The 18,929-nt window shown below is 34.6% G+C and overlaps 1 protein-coding gene across 1 annotated transcript in view; it reads right to left on the bottom strand.

Moving 5' to 3' along the window:
• The window catches only part of NKAIN3 (sodium/potassium transporting ATPase interacting 3), an 862,357-nt gene that overhangs the window by 764,473 nt on the left and 78,955 nt on the right, over positions 1-18,929 (bottom strand). The window lies entirely within an intron of this gene.

The following is an 18,929-nucleotide window of genomic DNA, read 5'->3' on the forward strand; positions in this document are numbered from 1 at the left end:
TTACAAATATTCACAGAGATAAGTGTTATTATTATTATTTTCTCTACTTTACCAAGGCAGGCATTGACTTGCTCAAGGTAACAAAATTAGTAAGTATCTGAGGCTATATTTGAATTCCTCTCCTGATTCCGCAGTCCAGTGCTCAAATAACTTTGTTCCTTGCTGCTAAGATTTCATAAAAGACCTTTGAACTGAATTGAATTTCATTGATTTCACAGTCAAGTGGATATGTTCAAAAATGATGTACATGAAAGACAACAGTCAATAGAAAGACTACTTAGACTAATAATTTTCAACATATTTGGTTATCTCAAACTTCTAAGGGATCTCTTAAAATACTATTCATATTAAGTCTTATGCAGTATATTTCCTTTCTCGTTAAAGTAAAAATTCATTTATAATTCTTAAATAGCATTGAGCTTTTATTACAAAATTGGAAGAGCTTAGTAAGCAGAAATCACCACTTCAGTTCTTTGTGGTGCTATTATAAGTGGTTTTACACTGGTTTAATTACTATCAATTGGTCCTCCATTCATGTCCTACTTTAATGTTTTTCTTAGTATGAAGGCAATACTGAGCTCTACAAGACTATACCAACTATGAAGAAGTTTTGGCTAGTCATATTATACTAGAAGAGCTTCAGCAAAGGGTTCAAGGATGGATTTTTGATGTCTAAAGATTCACAAATCTAAATTATAGGGGATCATTACCTGAAGTTTAACCACATTTGGTGATGATTCTTTACCCACAGTAAATCATGGAGAAAATCAATTTGAAGGCATGAAATAATAGATTTGAGAATTATAGAATCAATATTCTAAAAAAACCTACTGGTAATCCTTACCATATTTTAAGTGCTGATAATTATAAGTAGCCTGACTTTTTGTTTTTTGATTATTTTTTGGTTGTTTGCTTGTTTTGCAATTTTAATTAATGCATTTTACTGGGGAAAGAACAAATTGTTTTCATTACTTGTCATGGTGTTATTGAAGAAATACTGAATGGTTAACAAACTATTGGATAAGACCTTGTCCTTATTTTCATCCTCTCTCTAGCAGCAATATCATATTTTGTGATAGCTCTATGTTGATGAAATTCAATGGCTATTTGGAGGACAGCTCTGTCAAAACACAGGGAATAGCCTTAGTTAAGGTATAGAGATGGAAGAAATTGCTATGAGAAAAAGTAATAGAAAGGGTAAAAACAGTACACAAGATTATAAGATCATAGATTTAAAAGCTGAAATAGATCTTAAAGATCAAATTGTCCAATGTCTTAGTTTTTTACAGGTGAGGAAACTGAGGACAAGAGAGGTTGAACTACTTGTCCATGATCAGAAAAGGCAATAATGAAAAGGAATTGTGTGAGATAAAAATGAAAAAACACATCAGAACTCTACTATGAGTCAAGAATGCTCCAGGATTAATATAAAACAAAAGTAGTTCTAAAAGTAGTTCCTACCTACAAGAAGCTTGCATTCTAGTGAAAGAAGATAAATAAAAAGAAACTGAAAAAGTTGGGAAAAGGAAGTACCCAGTGAATTGGTACTGTATAATGGAGGAATCAGTACTGCAGTCCAGTGAGAAAAGAAAAGATGTCTAGCTACTTAAACAGAGGTTGCAGTAGGAATCATGTGATTAAAGAAATGAACTGCTGGGATGGAAAGTATTACTTAGTGTAAAATCTAGGACTGAAGTGATAGTTTTTGAAGTGAAGAGAAATTTTTTGAGGGAAAATGAAAAAGTCTGAAGGACTTTGGGCATCCTCTGTACTCCAAGATAAGGAGTTTGTTTTATTCATTGGCAATGTGGAATTATAGAAAGTTAAGAAAAGGCATTACAGCATCAGATCTCTGTTTTTTAAAAGAGAGATGGGGGCAGCTAAGTGGTGCAGTGGATAGAGCACAGACCCCAGAGTCAGGAGGACTGAGTTCAAATACGGCCTCAGACATTTAATAATTATCTAGCTATGTGACCTTGGGCAACTCACTCAGCCCCACTGCCTTGCAAAAAATAATAAAAAAAAAAAGAGAGAGATGATAGAGTGGATAGACTGATGGAAAGAACAATACTATGGAAGCTATTTCAATAATCTAAATAAGAGGAAGATATAAGTAAGATAAAGTCCTTACAGTGTCATGGAGACTTATTACAAGGTAAAATAACAGAAATATAAACTGATTATATTTGGGAATACAGGGATCAGGAAGCCAAAAGATTCAAAGGTGATATTCAAGCTTTGGTCCTATGTGAAAGGAAAGAGAGAATTGAATAATTTCCATGATAGAAAAAAATATGGAAGATCTAGAAGGAGGAAATCCTAGAAATACAATTTTAATGCTAGGAAGAACCTTGGAAATAATTTACATTCACTGTCTTTTTATTTTATACTATTACTGGGGTATAGGTACTTTCAGGGAAGACTCATATCTCTGATATAAGGGTTGCTGAGTCCTTTTCAGGGCTGTTTTCTACCTTTGGTGCTCACCTGATCCTTATCTCTCACCTATGACTCCAAGAAGCTGTAACATCCATACCAGCCACACCCCTGTAAACCATTTCGGCAGATGGGCTAGAACCAGGTTGAGGGTAAATGAATGGTCTCAAATCCATCAGTGAGTTAGGGGGGTGTCTACCTCAAGCATGTGAAGACTACCTCAGATAGAATAGATGGAGGAGAACAATTGGTTCCAGTGTTGAGGAAGGCAGCTTAAGAAGATGCTATGGAGTGATTAGAATTTGGTAGACATTAGAGACTTCAAGTTCATTCACTACATCTGGAACCATCACCAATTGTCTTAACTCAGTCTTGCCCCTAGACTGTGATGACTTTGGAATAGAGAGCAAAGCTGATGACTTTGTGTAATTCTGCCTCACTTAAATCCAATTTATACATAAATCAAAATGCATCACCAATACCATATTCCCAAGATATCAGACAAGCAATGAAGCAGGAGGTGAGGAAGGGTGCATTCAGTGGATCCACTAGAATTTTGTAGTCACAACCCTACATATAGACAACCCAGGTCATGGGTTTCTTCTCACTGGAAGTGTCAATAGGATTTGGTTTCTTCCCAGGCAGTCTTTTAAAAATCTTATTCCTCATTTCTTGCTGTGATGAAGCTAGGAAAGGTGACCTAAAATTTACCCTATTTCCCTATCCAAACATGAATTGATTACCATGACAGACAGAGATCATCAAAACAAGAAAAAAAATGTACAAAAATTTCTGCAAAGATGATTACACTCAACATAAGTACATGGAATGTGCACATATTCATAGATAGCACAAAATCCAGTAAACCTGAAAGACAAATGGCTGTTGTTGAGAGAAAAGTCAGTAGGTATTACTTCCAAATAGCAGCCCTGAGGTAAAATAAACTGGCAGAAATAAAGGCCAGTTTACTAAAGTCAGAGGTGGAAACAAATGTTTCTGGAGTGGCTGTAATGAAGGGGAGTTCCATGAAGTTGATGTAAGTTTTGCATTCAAAACTAATCTAGTCAGCTAGCTTATATGGCAACCAAAAGGAATGAGCAACAGACTCATGACAAGGCAAATGTCAATTGAAGGAAATTACCATACCACCATTATCAATACCTATAATCCCATCATGATAAACCCTGATAAGGTCAAACAAAAAATTTTTATGAAGACCTGGAGATACTTATTATTAATGTGTCAAAACAGAGCAAGTTTATAATCCTGGGTGACATTAATGCTAGAGTAGGCTCAGACTACCAGATATGGTAGTGAGTCCTTAGGAGGAATGGAGTTGGAAACAGCAATAGGAATGATGATTTACTACTGAAGATGTGTGCATGATCTTCTCATCACTAACATTGTCTTCCATTTACCTATATGCACTAAAACTTTCTGGATGCACCCTCATAGCAAACATTAGCATTTAATACACTATGTGATTAAAAGGAGAAGAGAAAAATAGGATGTGAGAGTAACAAAGACAATGTGTGGTACAGAGTGCTGGGCTGATCATAGACTCATCCTCTCCAAGCAAAATATTCATGCTCAAATGATGCTATAACTCCAAGGCAAAATGACTACCAGAAGAATTAATGTCAAAAGATTAGAGCACTTCTCTGAGTTGGAAAAGTCTGCTACTAACTTGGAAGGAAATTTGAGCTAACACACAGTTGACAACAAGGGAGTAGAAAAGAATTGGGTGGTTTTCAGAGATTTGGTGTATAGTATTCCATTTGATAATTGGGGTTAGAACACTAGAAAACATCAAGATTGGGTTAATTAAAATATGGACAAATAAAGAAGTTAATAAATGAAAAACAAGAATTCTACAGGGCTTACTAGAAGAATAATTCATCCATCTCTAAGTAAGCAACATTTGATTCTATCAAAAGTAAAGTACAAGTGTTCAAATTGATTCTTGATTCTTGACTCAATAAGAAGTCATATGAAATTCAATTCAATTTTATGCTGATAGTAACAATCCGAATTACTTTTTATGAAAGCTATTTATGAGCCAAAGACCTAAGGAGTATCTCAACAACTCAGTGCTGATGGAGTCCATTTGATTGGGAATAGAGTCATAATCTTAGAGAAATGGACTAAACACTTCCACTGTCTTCTCAACAGACCATAATCAATCAATGCTGAAGCCATTGATCATTTACCTCAGATTGAAATCAATCCATCCCTAGATTAAGTTCCAACCAAAGAAGAGTTTTTGAATGCCATTAAGCTCCTTTCATATAGCAAAATTGATTCTATTCCTGACATCTACAAGTTAGGGGGGTCCATTTCAGTCTATTGACTGAAATTTTTCAGATTCTGTGGCAAGAGGAGGTTACTCCCCAGGAATTCAAGGTTACCTCGGTTACCTCCATTTTCCATAGAGGTAAAGGGAATAGATTGTCCTGTGACAATCACAGACATTGTTGGAAAGATTCTCAGCAGAGTCCTCCTTAATACACTGATCCTTCACCTGGAAAATGATCACATATCAACCAATGTGACTTCAGAAAGGGTCTAGAAAGGATTAATATAGTGTTTGTTGCCCAAAAAATCCAGAAGAAATGCCAGGAGCAGAACACAGGTCTGTATACAACATTTGCAGATCTGACCCAGGACTTGGATACTGTCAGTCATGAGGGCTTATGGAAAATTACATAAAAATTTGGTGAGCAGGACAAGTTCATCAATTCTGTAATATCAATTTCTTGATGGGATGCTTGTACAGGTTCTGGAAAATGGACAGTACTCTTGTGCTTTCTTAGTCACCAATGAAAGGAAACAGGTTTGTTCACTTTTTCCCATGTTTTTGAGTTTGATTTGGTCAGCCATGTTGTCAAATGAGGGTGAACACAGCATTAAGGTCAGCTACCAAACACTCTCCTAAGGTTAAAAGTCATAGTCAGGAGAGTGTTTGATGTATAATTTCTGTTTGCAGATGGTTGTATTCTCAATGCAGTCTCTGAAGCTGAGATTCAAAAAAGTATAGATCAGTTCTCTGCAATAAGTGCTAATTTTGATCTTTTAGTAAAAGAAAACATAGGTACTCCATCAGCTGGTATCACACCAGTCACATGTGAAATCATCACAGTTTTTAATACTGTGAATAATTTCACTTACCTTGGCAGTATATGCTTCAGTGATGTACGTATTGATTATGGAGTTGACACATGCATTGCCAGAGTTAGTTCAGTGTTTGGAAAGCTCTGAAGGAAAGTGTGGGAGGAGAGGTATTAGCCTGACTATTAAACTGAAGGTTTATAGAGTTGTTGTGCTGATCTCATTGTTGTATGCCTATGAAACCTGAACAGTCAGGAAACTGAATCATTAATTTGAATTGTCTAAAGGAGATTCTGAGGTCATCAGATGGGATAGAATACCATACACTGAGATCTTTTCTTGAGCTAAACTGCCATACATTCAAACTCTACTGCAGAGAGCACAACTGCAATGTGCTAGCCATGTTATTTAAATGCCAAACATATTCTTGCCAAAAAGATTTTTTATGAAGAATTCAAACATGGCAAGAACTATCATAGTGGTCAGAAAAATGATCCTAGGACATTCTCCAGGTCTCTTTTAAGAATATTGGAATGGGGGGGGGGGCGGCTAGGTGGCGTAGTGGATAAAGCACCGGCCTTGGAGTCAGGAGTACCTGGGTTCAAATCCAGTCTCAGACACTTAAGAATTACCTAGCTGTGTGGCCTTGGGCAAGCCACTTAACCCCATTTGCCTTGCAAAAAAAAACCTAAAAAAAAAGAATATTGGAATTGATTGTGCAGCATGGGAGTCACTGGCAACATGGCATGCCCTCATCAGAGAAGGTACTGGGGTCTATGGGCAAAGCAAAACTGAAAATACTCCAAAAAAAAAAAATGAGAGCTATGCACATTCAGAGAATCCACCCCAAATATTCACATGGTCAATTTGTGCCAGACCTGTGGAAGAGCATTGTGACCTTGTCTTGATCTTATCAGTCACAGTTGGCCTCATTGTAACTTGACTCTAATATAATCACATTTTGATCCTCTTTGAGAATGGAGAACAACAACCATTTGGCATTACTAACCACTTTCTTCTGTTTTACTCTCTCATTATTATCTCTATGCTTTCCTCCTGTCTAACAGTTCTTTCTCAGTCTCTTTTGCTTATCCAGCAAATGACCTGCTTATCCAGGTCATTCCCTCTAATAATGAGTGTTCTCCTTTACCCCTCTTCCTTCCTTCTTTCTCTATTTTCCTTCCGTTTAGCGACCTCATCTACTTCCAAAGCTCTAGTTATCATATCTGTGTAGATGATTCCCAGATCTATACATTCAGACATAGTCCCTTTCTGAGCTTTAATCTCATCATCAATTCCCTTTGGGATATTTCAATTTGAATTTTGAGAGATCTCAAACTCAACAGGTCTAAAACATCTTTCCCCCAAAGCCTACTTTTTCCAAAACTCTTTATACCAAAGGCATTCCATTACTTTTTCATTTTAATTTATTATCCTGGATTTAACAAATTCCACATAAAGTAAGTATTTTTAAAATAATCTTCTATGACATAAATGTAGATAATTTATTGTCAGAACCCAGGATTTTTAACTCTACTTCATTTTCTCTGCTCTCCTGGCTACCAGAACCTCTTAGCTATATCATTTCAACAACCTCCTAACTAGCCTGCCAGTCTTAAATGAGTTCCTACTAAAATCCATCCTCCCCAGAGGTGACAAAATGATTTTCCTTAAGCCCCAATCTGACCATGTTAGTTGCAAATCAGTCAATTCCAGTTGTTTTCTATTGTCACTGGGATGAAATATAAACTCATCTCTTTAGCTTGAAGAGCCACTTATAGCGTTTTCCTAGCCTAACTTTCCAGACTTATTGTACATTAATTCTCCTTCCACATTATGTTATCAGACCAAACTGGCCTGTTCTGTTTTTTGTACAGGATAACCTCCCAGCTATTATCTCCATACCTTTGTAATAGCTATTACCCATGCTTGGAATGCCTGTCCTTTTTATCTGTACTTTAAATAATCCCTCTCTTCTTATGAAACTATAGCACAAATGTCTAGATAAAGCCTTTCCTTCCCCCTTGGACTACTAATGCTCTTCCTTTCAAACTACCTAACATTTAACTCTTTGTCATTTCTTTGTATTTATTCTCCTAGAATATGTAAATATGTACTACTTACTGTTTCCACACACAACCCTTTAGGCAAATGTATACTTCTTACAAATAGGGAGTGACTGATGACCAAAAGCAATAAAAAGATCAAGGGAATTATGAATTGACAAAAATACCATCTTTATTAGGAAGTATAAAACCATATATATGAACTCCTTTAAAGTTTGAATATAATATATGTGTATATTAACCAAGTTATTTTTATTAATTATAACTATTCATAAAATACATAGAAGTATTGTGTGACATAGTGGATAGAAAATGATCTTGGAGTCACAAAGACCTGGATTCAAGTTCTACCTATGACATGCTGATTATGAGACCATGGATAGTGCACTAAGCATCTGTCCATGACCATAAATTTTAAAGACTATGCTAACCTACATGGGCAGAAGAAGTTATTCATCAGAGGTTTTCTATCCCAAAACAATCATAGGTTCAGTTCTTATTCCTATTTGGAGGTCATTCATGACACAGTTGAGTGTGACAAGGACAAAAAGAAAATTATAAGGATTTATGGAATGAATGGGAGATGAAATACTGAAGGCAGAAAATACAGGCATTTTCAGAAGATTGGTATTGAAGAAAATAGATAAGTTGATAGTTAAACAGATCAGAAAGACCAAGGGAATATTTTTTTTAGGATTGGGGAGATACATTATTCAAACAGCCAAACATGGAACCCAAGATAGATTAGTAGAGCAGTAAAGCCAGAAATGTGTTGATAGGCTAGAAAGCTAAGAGGTTATGGGGTCACTGGAGGTGAAAATGAGGGCAAAGAGTAAAAATCTTTAATAAGTTTCTCCAAAATAGTTAGAATGACTAACCATGCTTTAAAATCCAGAAAGACTAAATTTAGGATTAAAAATATTGTGAAAAGTTAAATTTTTTCCATTCCAACCTGAGGTAGCGTCATAATGTTTAAAGCTAGATTCTTCAATTTATATTTTGTGAAGTTTATATCCTATAAGGCTGGAAAACAGTAGTTGAAAATTATTAAAAGTTCAGATAATTAGATGAAATGTCTGTTAACTTATTCCACAGTTTAAAAATCACAAGGCAGCAAGAATCTGCCAGCCTAGAGTAAATGTAATATAAACTAAATTGAATCAGCAGTTACCACAAGGCTAGCTGGCCTTATTCTGCTTTGACTGACTATATTTTCATTCTGCTATTAAATAATGAATTAAATAATAAATAATGAAATTAACCTACAAATTCCAAAAAGAGTCACAAATTTAAGGCAGTTTAATCTCCAATTAAATAGCAAGATTTCGACTGGGAATGGTCCACTTGGGTATTATGAAATATAGTTTGGAATGAGGAGACACCTTTTGAGGGGTTGGATCATATTAAAAAATACATGAATTAGATAGGGGATGAGTAGGCTAGAAATTAGCTCTCCAGTCATAGGCTGTATTTCAAGAGTTACGTGAGAACTTTGGCAAATTAGAATGAAAAGATTTTTAAAAATGAAGCATATTCACATTCATTATGCATATCCAGGGATAATCAGGGACATTCACACATTTCATTTTTAATTGTCACAGAACTAGTCTTCAAAGACCACAGGTGCTTGCAAGGGAATCTCTTAATCAACCCCTGGAGAGCATTATTTTCTCAACAATTTCTGCCTTGTCCTAATTTTAAGTATCTTGTTTTCAACAAACCAAAAGCCCTCTCCTCCCTGTCCAAACACATATAATTGTTTTACTAAAGCTTTCTGTACTCTTACCTTACTAGTTGGCATTCAATTCATGGTTATTTTACAGGATATTTCCAGCAATTTTCAAAATTGGCAAAAATCTTTGTTTTATTAAGGAATATAGCATAACCAAGCGAGGGGAAAACCTCAATTAACAAGTATTATTGTCATCTCTATCACAAAAATTAAAAACAAAAAAAAAACCTTTCTATCAGCAAGTAAAAAAGAAGCAGGAAGACTTTGGAATTGAAGAACAGAGAGCATTATTTTATGATCAGATTAACCTTTCCCAACATGTTTTTTTTAGTCAATATACATTCAAAGAATGAAATGAACTTAGTCCTAAGCATAGAAAACAGGCAGTAAAAATCCCTAGAAGTTGGAGATCAGGTATCTTGTTCAAGAAACAGCAAAGAATTACTTACTGAATTTCAGAGTAAATGAAGAAGTACAAAGTTTAAAAAGACTGGAAAGGTTAGTAGAAATGAGGTTAAGAAGAGTTATGAATGTCAAATAGAAGATTATAGATTTGATCTTCGAAGTGATAGTGAAGTACTACGATAAATTGAGCAAGGGGATAGTGTAGTAAGACCTGCACTTTTAGAAAATTCCTGGAGAATGAACTGGAGTTTAGAAATACTTGTGGCAGGGAAAAAAGCTTTTGCAATTGTCCTTGCATGAAAGGATGAGAGCCTGAACCCGGGTTTTAGCAATATCAGAAGATAGTAGGGGAAGCATGGGAGAGATAGGACAAAGGTAGAAATCAAAATGCATTATTAACAGATTGGATATGGGAGGAAGGGGCAGGTGATGAGAGAGTGAGGAGTTAAGGGTGACTCCTGAATTAGGAATTTTGTGACTAGGGGAATGGTATTGCTCTCAACAGTATTAGGGAAGTTTGGAGGGGGGGGTTAAAGAAGGGAAGAATAATAAATTTACTTTTGGAAATGTTGAATTTATGATGTCTGCAGCATGTCCAGTTAAAGGAACCCAATACACATTGGGAGATATGAGATGATGTCAGCAGAGAAGATAAAGTTGGATAAGTAGATTTGAGAATCATCAGCATAAAGATGATCATTGAATCTGTGGCATCTGAGGAGATCACCAAGTTAAATAGAATAAAGGGAGAAAAGAGCCCAGGACAGAAACTTGTTGGACATTTATAATTAGTAGGAATAATTTTTTTCAAACTACATGCAATGGAAATTTTCAATGATCATTTTTTGCATGGTTTTAAATTTTATATTTTTCTCCCTCCTTCCCTCCCTTTCCTCTCTCCTCTCCCTGACAGAAAGCAATCTAATATAGGCTATACATGTAGAGAAGAACCAAATCAAATGAGAAAAAAATGGAGAGAAAAAAAGAATACATAAGACAACTTTTAAAAATTGAAGATAATAAGATTTAGTTTGGTAGGAATGTTCTTGATGAAAACCTATCAAAGAGAACTGAGGATGAGCAATCAGATACATTGGAGAGTCAAGAGACACTGATGTTCTAAAAACCTTTGGAGAAGAGAGTATCAAGGAGTAAAGAGTGATCAACAATGTCAAAGGCTGCAGAGGGGTCAAAAGGGATAAAAAAACCATTAGATATCCCTAGTAAAGCTGGAGAGAGCAATTTTGGATGCCAAACTGAAGAGTGACAAGATAAGAATGAGAGGAAGGAGAATGGGTGGTCTCTTGAGGAATTATATGAGCTGACAGCTAGCAAAGACAAAGAAATGAGATAGGAGGTTTTTTTTGAAGATGGAGAGGCACTGGAATCTTTGTGTAAAATAAGGAAATAGCTAATAAAAAATGAGAGGTTAAAGACAAATGATGGAATAAGGATTTAAGATGGGCAATTCACTTGAAAATATAGTAATAGAACAGAATCACTTATGCATGTAGAGAGATTTGTCTTGCTAAGGAAAAGAGTCACCTATTCACATGAGACAGGTGCAGGAAACTTCTCTATTGGCTTTTGGAACATTATCGTCTCTTAGTTCTTCTATTTATCTGATTGTTCATCCTCAGTTCCCTTTGATATCAAGATTTTTCCTGCAAACTGTAATTGTCCCAAAGGTTCTGGGCCTGGGCCCTCTTTTGCCTCTAATTCTATTTAACTTGGTGATCTCATCAGATGTCACAGATTCAATGATCATCTTTATGCTGATAATTCTCAAATCTACTTTTCCAACCCTATCTTCTCTGCTGACATCCTCTCATCTCAAGATTACTATTGGGTATCTTTAATTGGATAAGACATCTTAAATTCAACATATCCAAAAGTAGGAGATGGTTTCTGGTAGTGTGAGACAAGGAGGAAAGAAGAGATAATTATCAGTAAGAACGTAGGAGTAGTTACAAATTCATTTCATTATTTATAGGAATCAATATTAAACTATTGATGGGCTTATCTATCCCTATTAAAAGAGGAGGAAAAGTAAAAATTAAAGTGTAAAGGAAAATAATTATTTTTTCTTGGACAAATAAATGCAGTGCAAGAATTAGGATTAGGGAGAAGGGTATTCAAATCTGCCTTCTGACATTTATTAGTTGTGTGAGCTTGACCAAGTAACTTAATGGCTCTGAGTTTCAATTTCCTTATCTATCAAATTGACTTAACAAAACCCAAAAGGTTTTCTGAAAATCAAGTGAGATAGAATATGAAGAGAACTTTGCAAATGTTAAAAAGATATATCAGTTATTACTGTATTTCAAAGCAATATGTTCTGCCTAGTTATGCTAATTATTCTATAAAAAGAAAATATTGAGCAGAGAAAAACTAGGTATTCCATATTTTCCTTTTATTACACAAAAGAAACATCTACTTTTCAAAATAGCTCATTGGTTAGTCAACCAAAAGCATCATTCAAATATTTTCAATATATTTTAGAGATATAGAAAAGAGGCAAAAGACAGTCCATTCCCTCAAGAAGTTCACAATGTAATCTCACAACAAGCAAATATTTATAAAGAAGCTATATATACAGGAGAAATAGAAAATAATGGCACTAGAATAAAGAAGAAGGACAGAACTTTTGCAGAAAGTAGGATTTTACTGGGAGACATAAAGGAAATAGGGAAGCCTAAATCTTCTAGAAAATAGTTTATCATGCCTAAAACTGTCATTAGATGAAAAGTGCAACTAAGTTTCTTAATAATCTTTTTTAAAAACATATTAGCCATTTCTCACATATAAATAGAATACTAGACCTAGAATCAGGAAGACTTATCCTCCTCAGTTAAAATCCAGTCTCAGACACTTACATGTGACCTAGGAAAGTCATTTAACCCTGTCAGTCTCAGTTTAAATGTAAAATGAGCTAGAGAAGGAAATGGCAAATCATTCCTGTATCTTTACCAAGAAAACCCCAAATGGAGAAACAAAGAGTTGTACACAACTAAACAACAAAGTCCTTTCATATCATTCCCTTCCAAATTTTGATTTCACTCATGTATAAAGCATTCATGAAGGATTAAAAATCATGTACTAAGTGCAAAGCACTTAAAATACATACAGAAAAATAGTTGATGAGCGATTTGATATAGGTAAAATAGTTGGAAGAGCCTCCAATTCCATTTATCAAGAAAATGGCCAAAAAAATTCTATAGTTAAAATGGGTATCAGTGAGCCAGGAAATAGTCCATATTTTAGTTCACCTTTTATTTATAGCTGCCCACTCTGGTAGCTTCATTAAAGAGAGACTCTGTGGGGGGGGGGGGGGGGGGAGGGTGTTGAAAGCAATTGTTTCCTTATGGGCAAAATGCAACTAACAACAGAAGTGCAAAAGGGAGGTAGGTGTCATTTGTGGGGGTTTTTAAAAATACATAGTTGGCCCAAATCGAATGCAGTTCATTGTCTTATATGATCACTTGGATAACATGTAGAGAAAATATTACCAAATTTTCTTTTAAAATGAACTTTCTAGGGGCATCTGGGTGGTGCAGTGAATAGAGCACCGCCTTGGAGTCAGGAGTACCTGAGTTCAAATGCGACCTCAGACCCTTGATAATTACCTAGCCATGTAGCCTTAGGCAAGCCACTTAACCCCATTACCTTGAAAAATCTAAAAACAATAAAAAGCAATAAAATAAAATGAACTTTCTATGAGAATTCTAATATATCTATTCAAAATAATTTCTCAAATCTGAATGATTTGGTGGGTTGTAGGGAAAGTGAAAATCCTAGCAAGCATGGGGAAATGATTTAGATTGCTGTGGCATCTGGTGAATTTACCACTTTCTATCATTATCATATAAGAAAGAAGCTTAAGATGCAATCCAGAAAACTCCCAGTAAGATAAAAGATAAAGATCAAACTAGTACCTTTGAATGAATTCTCTGCCATTGTGAACAAGTGAAAGAGTGTATCAGCATCATAAACAGGTGGCCCTCTCTATTCCACTTTTTATGAAGGGATTCATAGTGGTAAGACAATTTGGTGAATACCATGCTTAATCATATTGTGAAAATTATAGCTTTTTGGGGGGTGGTTGTTTTGCTTTGGCAAAAAAGGACACCTGAATCAAGTAAATCATTATTCAGTGAAGTGTGACACATGTGTGAAAAATACAACTAAAAAGCTGGCTTTTACTAATTTTTTAAACTACTCATTATTTAATGTAAGTTTTTAAAATCTTTTTCTGTGTTTTTAATGCACATTTTTGTAAGTTTGTGAAACCTGTAAGTTTGTGTAACCTAATAATAATGTTTTACATCTAAAATATATAGGGTAGATATTGATTTATTTATAAATATTAAATATCAATTAATTTAAATAAAATTTCAAAGAAATCTAATCATATTGAAAAATAGTTATCAAAAATTTAAAAGAAAATAAGTTCATGTATCCCAAGTTAAGAAACCTGATTTAAGGAAATCAGTAAATTTTTCAGAGGCCAGTAAAAAAGAAAGCCCTTTAGATGACATTGAAGACTTATTAGATGAAAATGTAGACTCTTACTTAAAGGGCACACATACTACAACAGCACAAACAGCAAAAACATTCTATACCCTATTGAAATAGTCTCCCTAGGGGGTAGGATTCAGGTTGCAGAGAGAATATATCCAGCAGAATATCAAATGGTATCACTAACATTGAGGTCATATGGCTATATTAACATTAAAGTTTCCTTACAATTTTGAGATGATCTGGATATGTTAATGAACTAAACTGAAGATGGCAAAGATAAATTAATCTGTTGCCCCCCACAAAATCCTATAAAACAGGACCCCAAACTCTTTCCCCCAGTTCCTCCATCACTCTTCCATTTCCTTTGGGTCGATGTTTCTGAGTGATCTCAATTTGAATTCATGAATATGTGAGTGATTCTCTGTGCCTGCCCTCCTCCCATCCTTTCCTTTATTACTACTTGACTTAACTCACCAACTCATCCCATCCCCAAGCTGTCTATCCCTTATATTCTACTCTGTGCCATTTGCATCTATATATCCTTTGTGCCTTATTAAAGTGTGATTACAGCCTCACTTCCTATTGCCATTATGCCTGTATCATTTCATAAATTAATTAGCAATTCATCTTTCAAAATAATAAATCAACAGGGAAGCATTAAGGTCAATAGAAGAGGTCTAGAGTAACTGCAAAGAGAATTGCAATACTTTTCCCTCAACTGACAGCATCTACAAGATTTTAATGGGGACAGAGGTTGGGCTATCTCAGGGATTTCTATGATCAGTCATTCATGTGAGGGATGTTGATTTGTTTCCTTATTTTCTAGAATGGGAAGTGACTATGTGAGAGCCTGGAAAAATATACCCAGTCCCTTTCCAAACACTTATCCTAGGTTTTTGAAGATTATGTTCCCTGTATCTGAGCTTCCTAAAATACTATGTACTTGTTTCCTCTAAAAGGCTTCAGTTCTCCTGAATTGACTACAGGGAACCAGTTTTTTTCTTCTAAACAAAACAGAGTCCCTTCAAAGAGATCAGAACAGAATGACCTCTCAGCCCTTTTTAGTGAGTCATTAAAAACAAGGACTACAAAATTACCACAGAATTTTTTGTGTTATCCATTCTTCTCCTGGATACACATTTCTCCAATGTCACTATTTTCTTTAGGAGTGTTTCTATCAAGTCATAAACCTACCGAGAAAAGATCATGCTTAATTTTATGTTCTGCACAGTGTCTAGTGAATTACTGAGGCTCAATAAGGATTATTACTATTGATATCTTTTTGATAAGGCACATGAGTTTCACAGTCAATTAAAGTTAAGTCAGCCAGGTATTTACTTACTGAAAGGAATTAAAGAAGTGTTCTGCTTTTACCAAATAGATTTCAGACAATAAAAAAAATTTCTTCTGTAATTTTACACACTGCTCCCACTCTACAAGCCCCATGCCATCCATCCTACACCACTCTCCAGTGGAAAATTGGTAAAAAAAAAATTGATAAAGCTGAAAGGCTTTAAAAAAGAAATAAGGGGCCATGTGACTTTTTTATTGGTTGGCACTTTGAGAAAGTTATAATGAATTTAACAAAAAGCATAAATCTTTATTGTAGTCAAATAAGGAAAATTCCTAGAGCAATTCCCCAGAATCCTAATGTGTGACAATATAAACAGTAAAGAAGTCAGCTCTTAAAGAAGCTGCAATTCCTAATTATTCAAGTGCACTACTGAACATTTTGTATAGAATTTGTCATCTGAAATGAACAATGGATTGCTAAATTTCAAGTTCTTTAAATTTCAAAAGTCTAATTAAAATGGAATATCCCAATCTCTGACCAAGTGACTATTGGGATCAGTTCCTTGAATTACTATCTCATTGAGATCTTACATACTCATGCTTTTCTGCTTAAAACTGAACCTACTTTGGAGAATCTCTCTCAGGGAACAAAGATACAGTCTGGTGAAAAATCTTAAATTATAATTCTCTATCCTAACTAATAAAGTTCTTGATACCATAAGTTGCAAAACAGTGAATGGGAACAGTATTTTTAAAACATACATTGTTCTTTTTCTTGAAAATGTCTAATTAAAAGAGAATGGGATTCACCAATTGATAAATGGTCAAAGGACATGAATAGACAATTTTCAAATGAAGAAATTAAAGTTATATATAATCATATGAAAAAATGTTCCAAATCATTATTGATTAGAGAAACTCAAATTAAAACAACAATGAAGTATCACCTCACACCTCTCAGATTAGCCAAGATGAAAAAAAGGAAAGTGATCAATATTGGAGAGGCTGTGGGAGGAATGGGACATTGATGTATTATTGCTGGTGGTATTGTGAATGGATCCGACTATTCTGGAGAGCAATATGGAACTATGCCTGAAGAGCAATAAAACTGTTCATATACTTTGACCTAGCAACTCCAATTCTAGATCTATATCCAGAAGAAATTATAAAAAAATAGAAAAAGTCCTATATGTTCCAAAATATTTGTAGTAGCTCTTTTTGTAGTGGCAAAGAATTGGAAATTGAGGGGATGCCCATCAATTTGGGGAATGGCTAAACAAATTATGGTACATGAATACTATGGAATATTATTCTTCTATAAGGAACCATAAATAGTTGGACTCTAGAGAAACATGGAATGACTTACAGGATCTAATGCTGCATGAAGGGAGCAGAATCAAAAGAACAATGTACACATTAACAACAACATTGTTGATCAACCTTAATGGGAAGCAGCTCTTCTCAGCAGTTCAGAGAGCTAGGACAACCATATTAGACCAACCTTGGACAATGTTATCCCCATCCAAAGGAAGAAAAACGAAACAAAACAAAGCTCACAAAATAAAAACTAACCCTTCAGAATCTGATAAACACAATAAAAAATTATTTCTTATGTATTTTTCCCTTAATCTTAAGTCCTCATACCAAAAATGACCAATATATAAACATGTTTATCCAAAACACATATGTACAATGCTAACCTGATTGTTCACTGCTGAGGGGAAAGTGGTGGGAAAGAAGGGTGAAAGGAAATATTGTAACTTAAAAATATACATGTGCATATGGATGAAAATAAAAAAATATTTTTTAAAAATAGAGAATGGAATTAAGGCTATGTGATGACTGACAACTATAAAAGACTGTTTGCCTCTATGTGTGTGTATATGAGCATGTGTGACTCTGAAAGTATAGTTAATCAAATCTTATGTTCAATTATAAGAATGTTTAATATAAACTGAACCAAAAAACTGAGGAGAATATTTATCTTCCCAAGATGAAAAAGTTATTCATCACTAAAAAGTAACATCATTTTCATTATAATTTGCACTATTTTTGTCCTTTAATATATAGAAATAACATACTACATAAATATTTTATATGAAGATGGCATTTATAATGAAGTACACAACATTGATCTCTTTACTAAAAAATTCACTGTTGTCATTTCCTCATCTATTATTCTCTTCTATTTTTAGCATTGTTACATGTCTCAGGAGACATAATAATGATAAGCAGATAGTGGTAGGGATTTAGAGCTAAAAGGGATGTCAAATGTCTACCTGTAGCCCAACTGCTTCACCATTCAAATAAGGTAACTGAAATTCATATATAGAAAGGGATGGACATCAGTTCCAAAATAGCATGCAAAGAGTCCAGTTACAACTGTAAGTGGGAAGCTAAGTGGGTAGGTTTTACAGTCAGCCTTAGGGAATGAATCTACCTGGTCTATGATGACTTTATGTAGAATGAACTTTTAAAATAGTGTTCATTCAGTCATTTAACAGTCATTTATTCAATGCTTGCAATCTTTCAGACACTGTGTTAAGGGCTGAAAACACAAAGGCAAAAAAAAACACAGTCCTCCCTTCAGGAAGTATATATTCTAATTGAAAAAGACAAAATAAATGGAATAATGAAATCAAAGTGATGTTTCATACATACATACATACATACTACATATATACATATATATGGATACACACACACACACACACACACACACACACGAAATCTGCTCCTTAGTGTCCACTTGCATGACACTTTCCTCACTAGTGGAGATTGATTATTCAAGGTTTCATGCCTGTGAAGAGTAGAATTGAAAAACTGAGGAGAGATATTTGACTTCTGACATATTTTCAAGAGACATCACACTATTCTAGACTTTCTTTGAATCTCTAAAGGCAGAAAAATATTTTGAAAAGAAACCTGACCTATAGAGAATCCTGAACCTTCTTATCCTATTCTATCTCCAGAAACTAGAGACTTTGAGGAATTTCTCTTTGAAAAAGATCTGAGATTTTCTTGAACTCTTAGTTGAACTGAGATATGTCATTCCCTATGAAAGCTCATTCCCTCCATGTATTGCCTGTTATATCTTATCCAGTCCATACTTTCTTTAATTTCTGTTTTGTTATCAACTTGCAGAAATGGATTTCTTTGTTATTCACTAGATGTATTCTTTGTAGCATTGGCATCTGGCAGGATGGAAGTGAAGCCTTGGATATATAACTTGGGCTATTCCAAATACAATAAAAGAGAACAATCAAGAACACAGTCTGAACCTAAAAAAAATATTTTTCTTCGACTAAAAATATTTAAGAGAGTAGATTGATACCAATAGTATAGATGGTATATAACACTACAAACTA

This window comes from Macrotis lagotis, chromosome X (genome assembly GCF_037893015.1).
Source record: "Macrotis lagotis isolate mMagLag1 chromosome X, bilby.v1.9.chrom.fasta, whole genome shotgun sequence".
Taxonomy (NCBI): domain Eukaryota; kingdom Metazoa; phylum Chordata; class Mammalia; order Peramelemorphia; family Peramelidae; genus Macrotis; species Macrotis lagotis.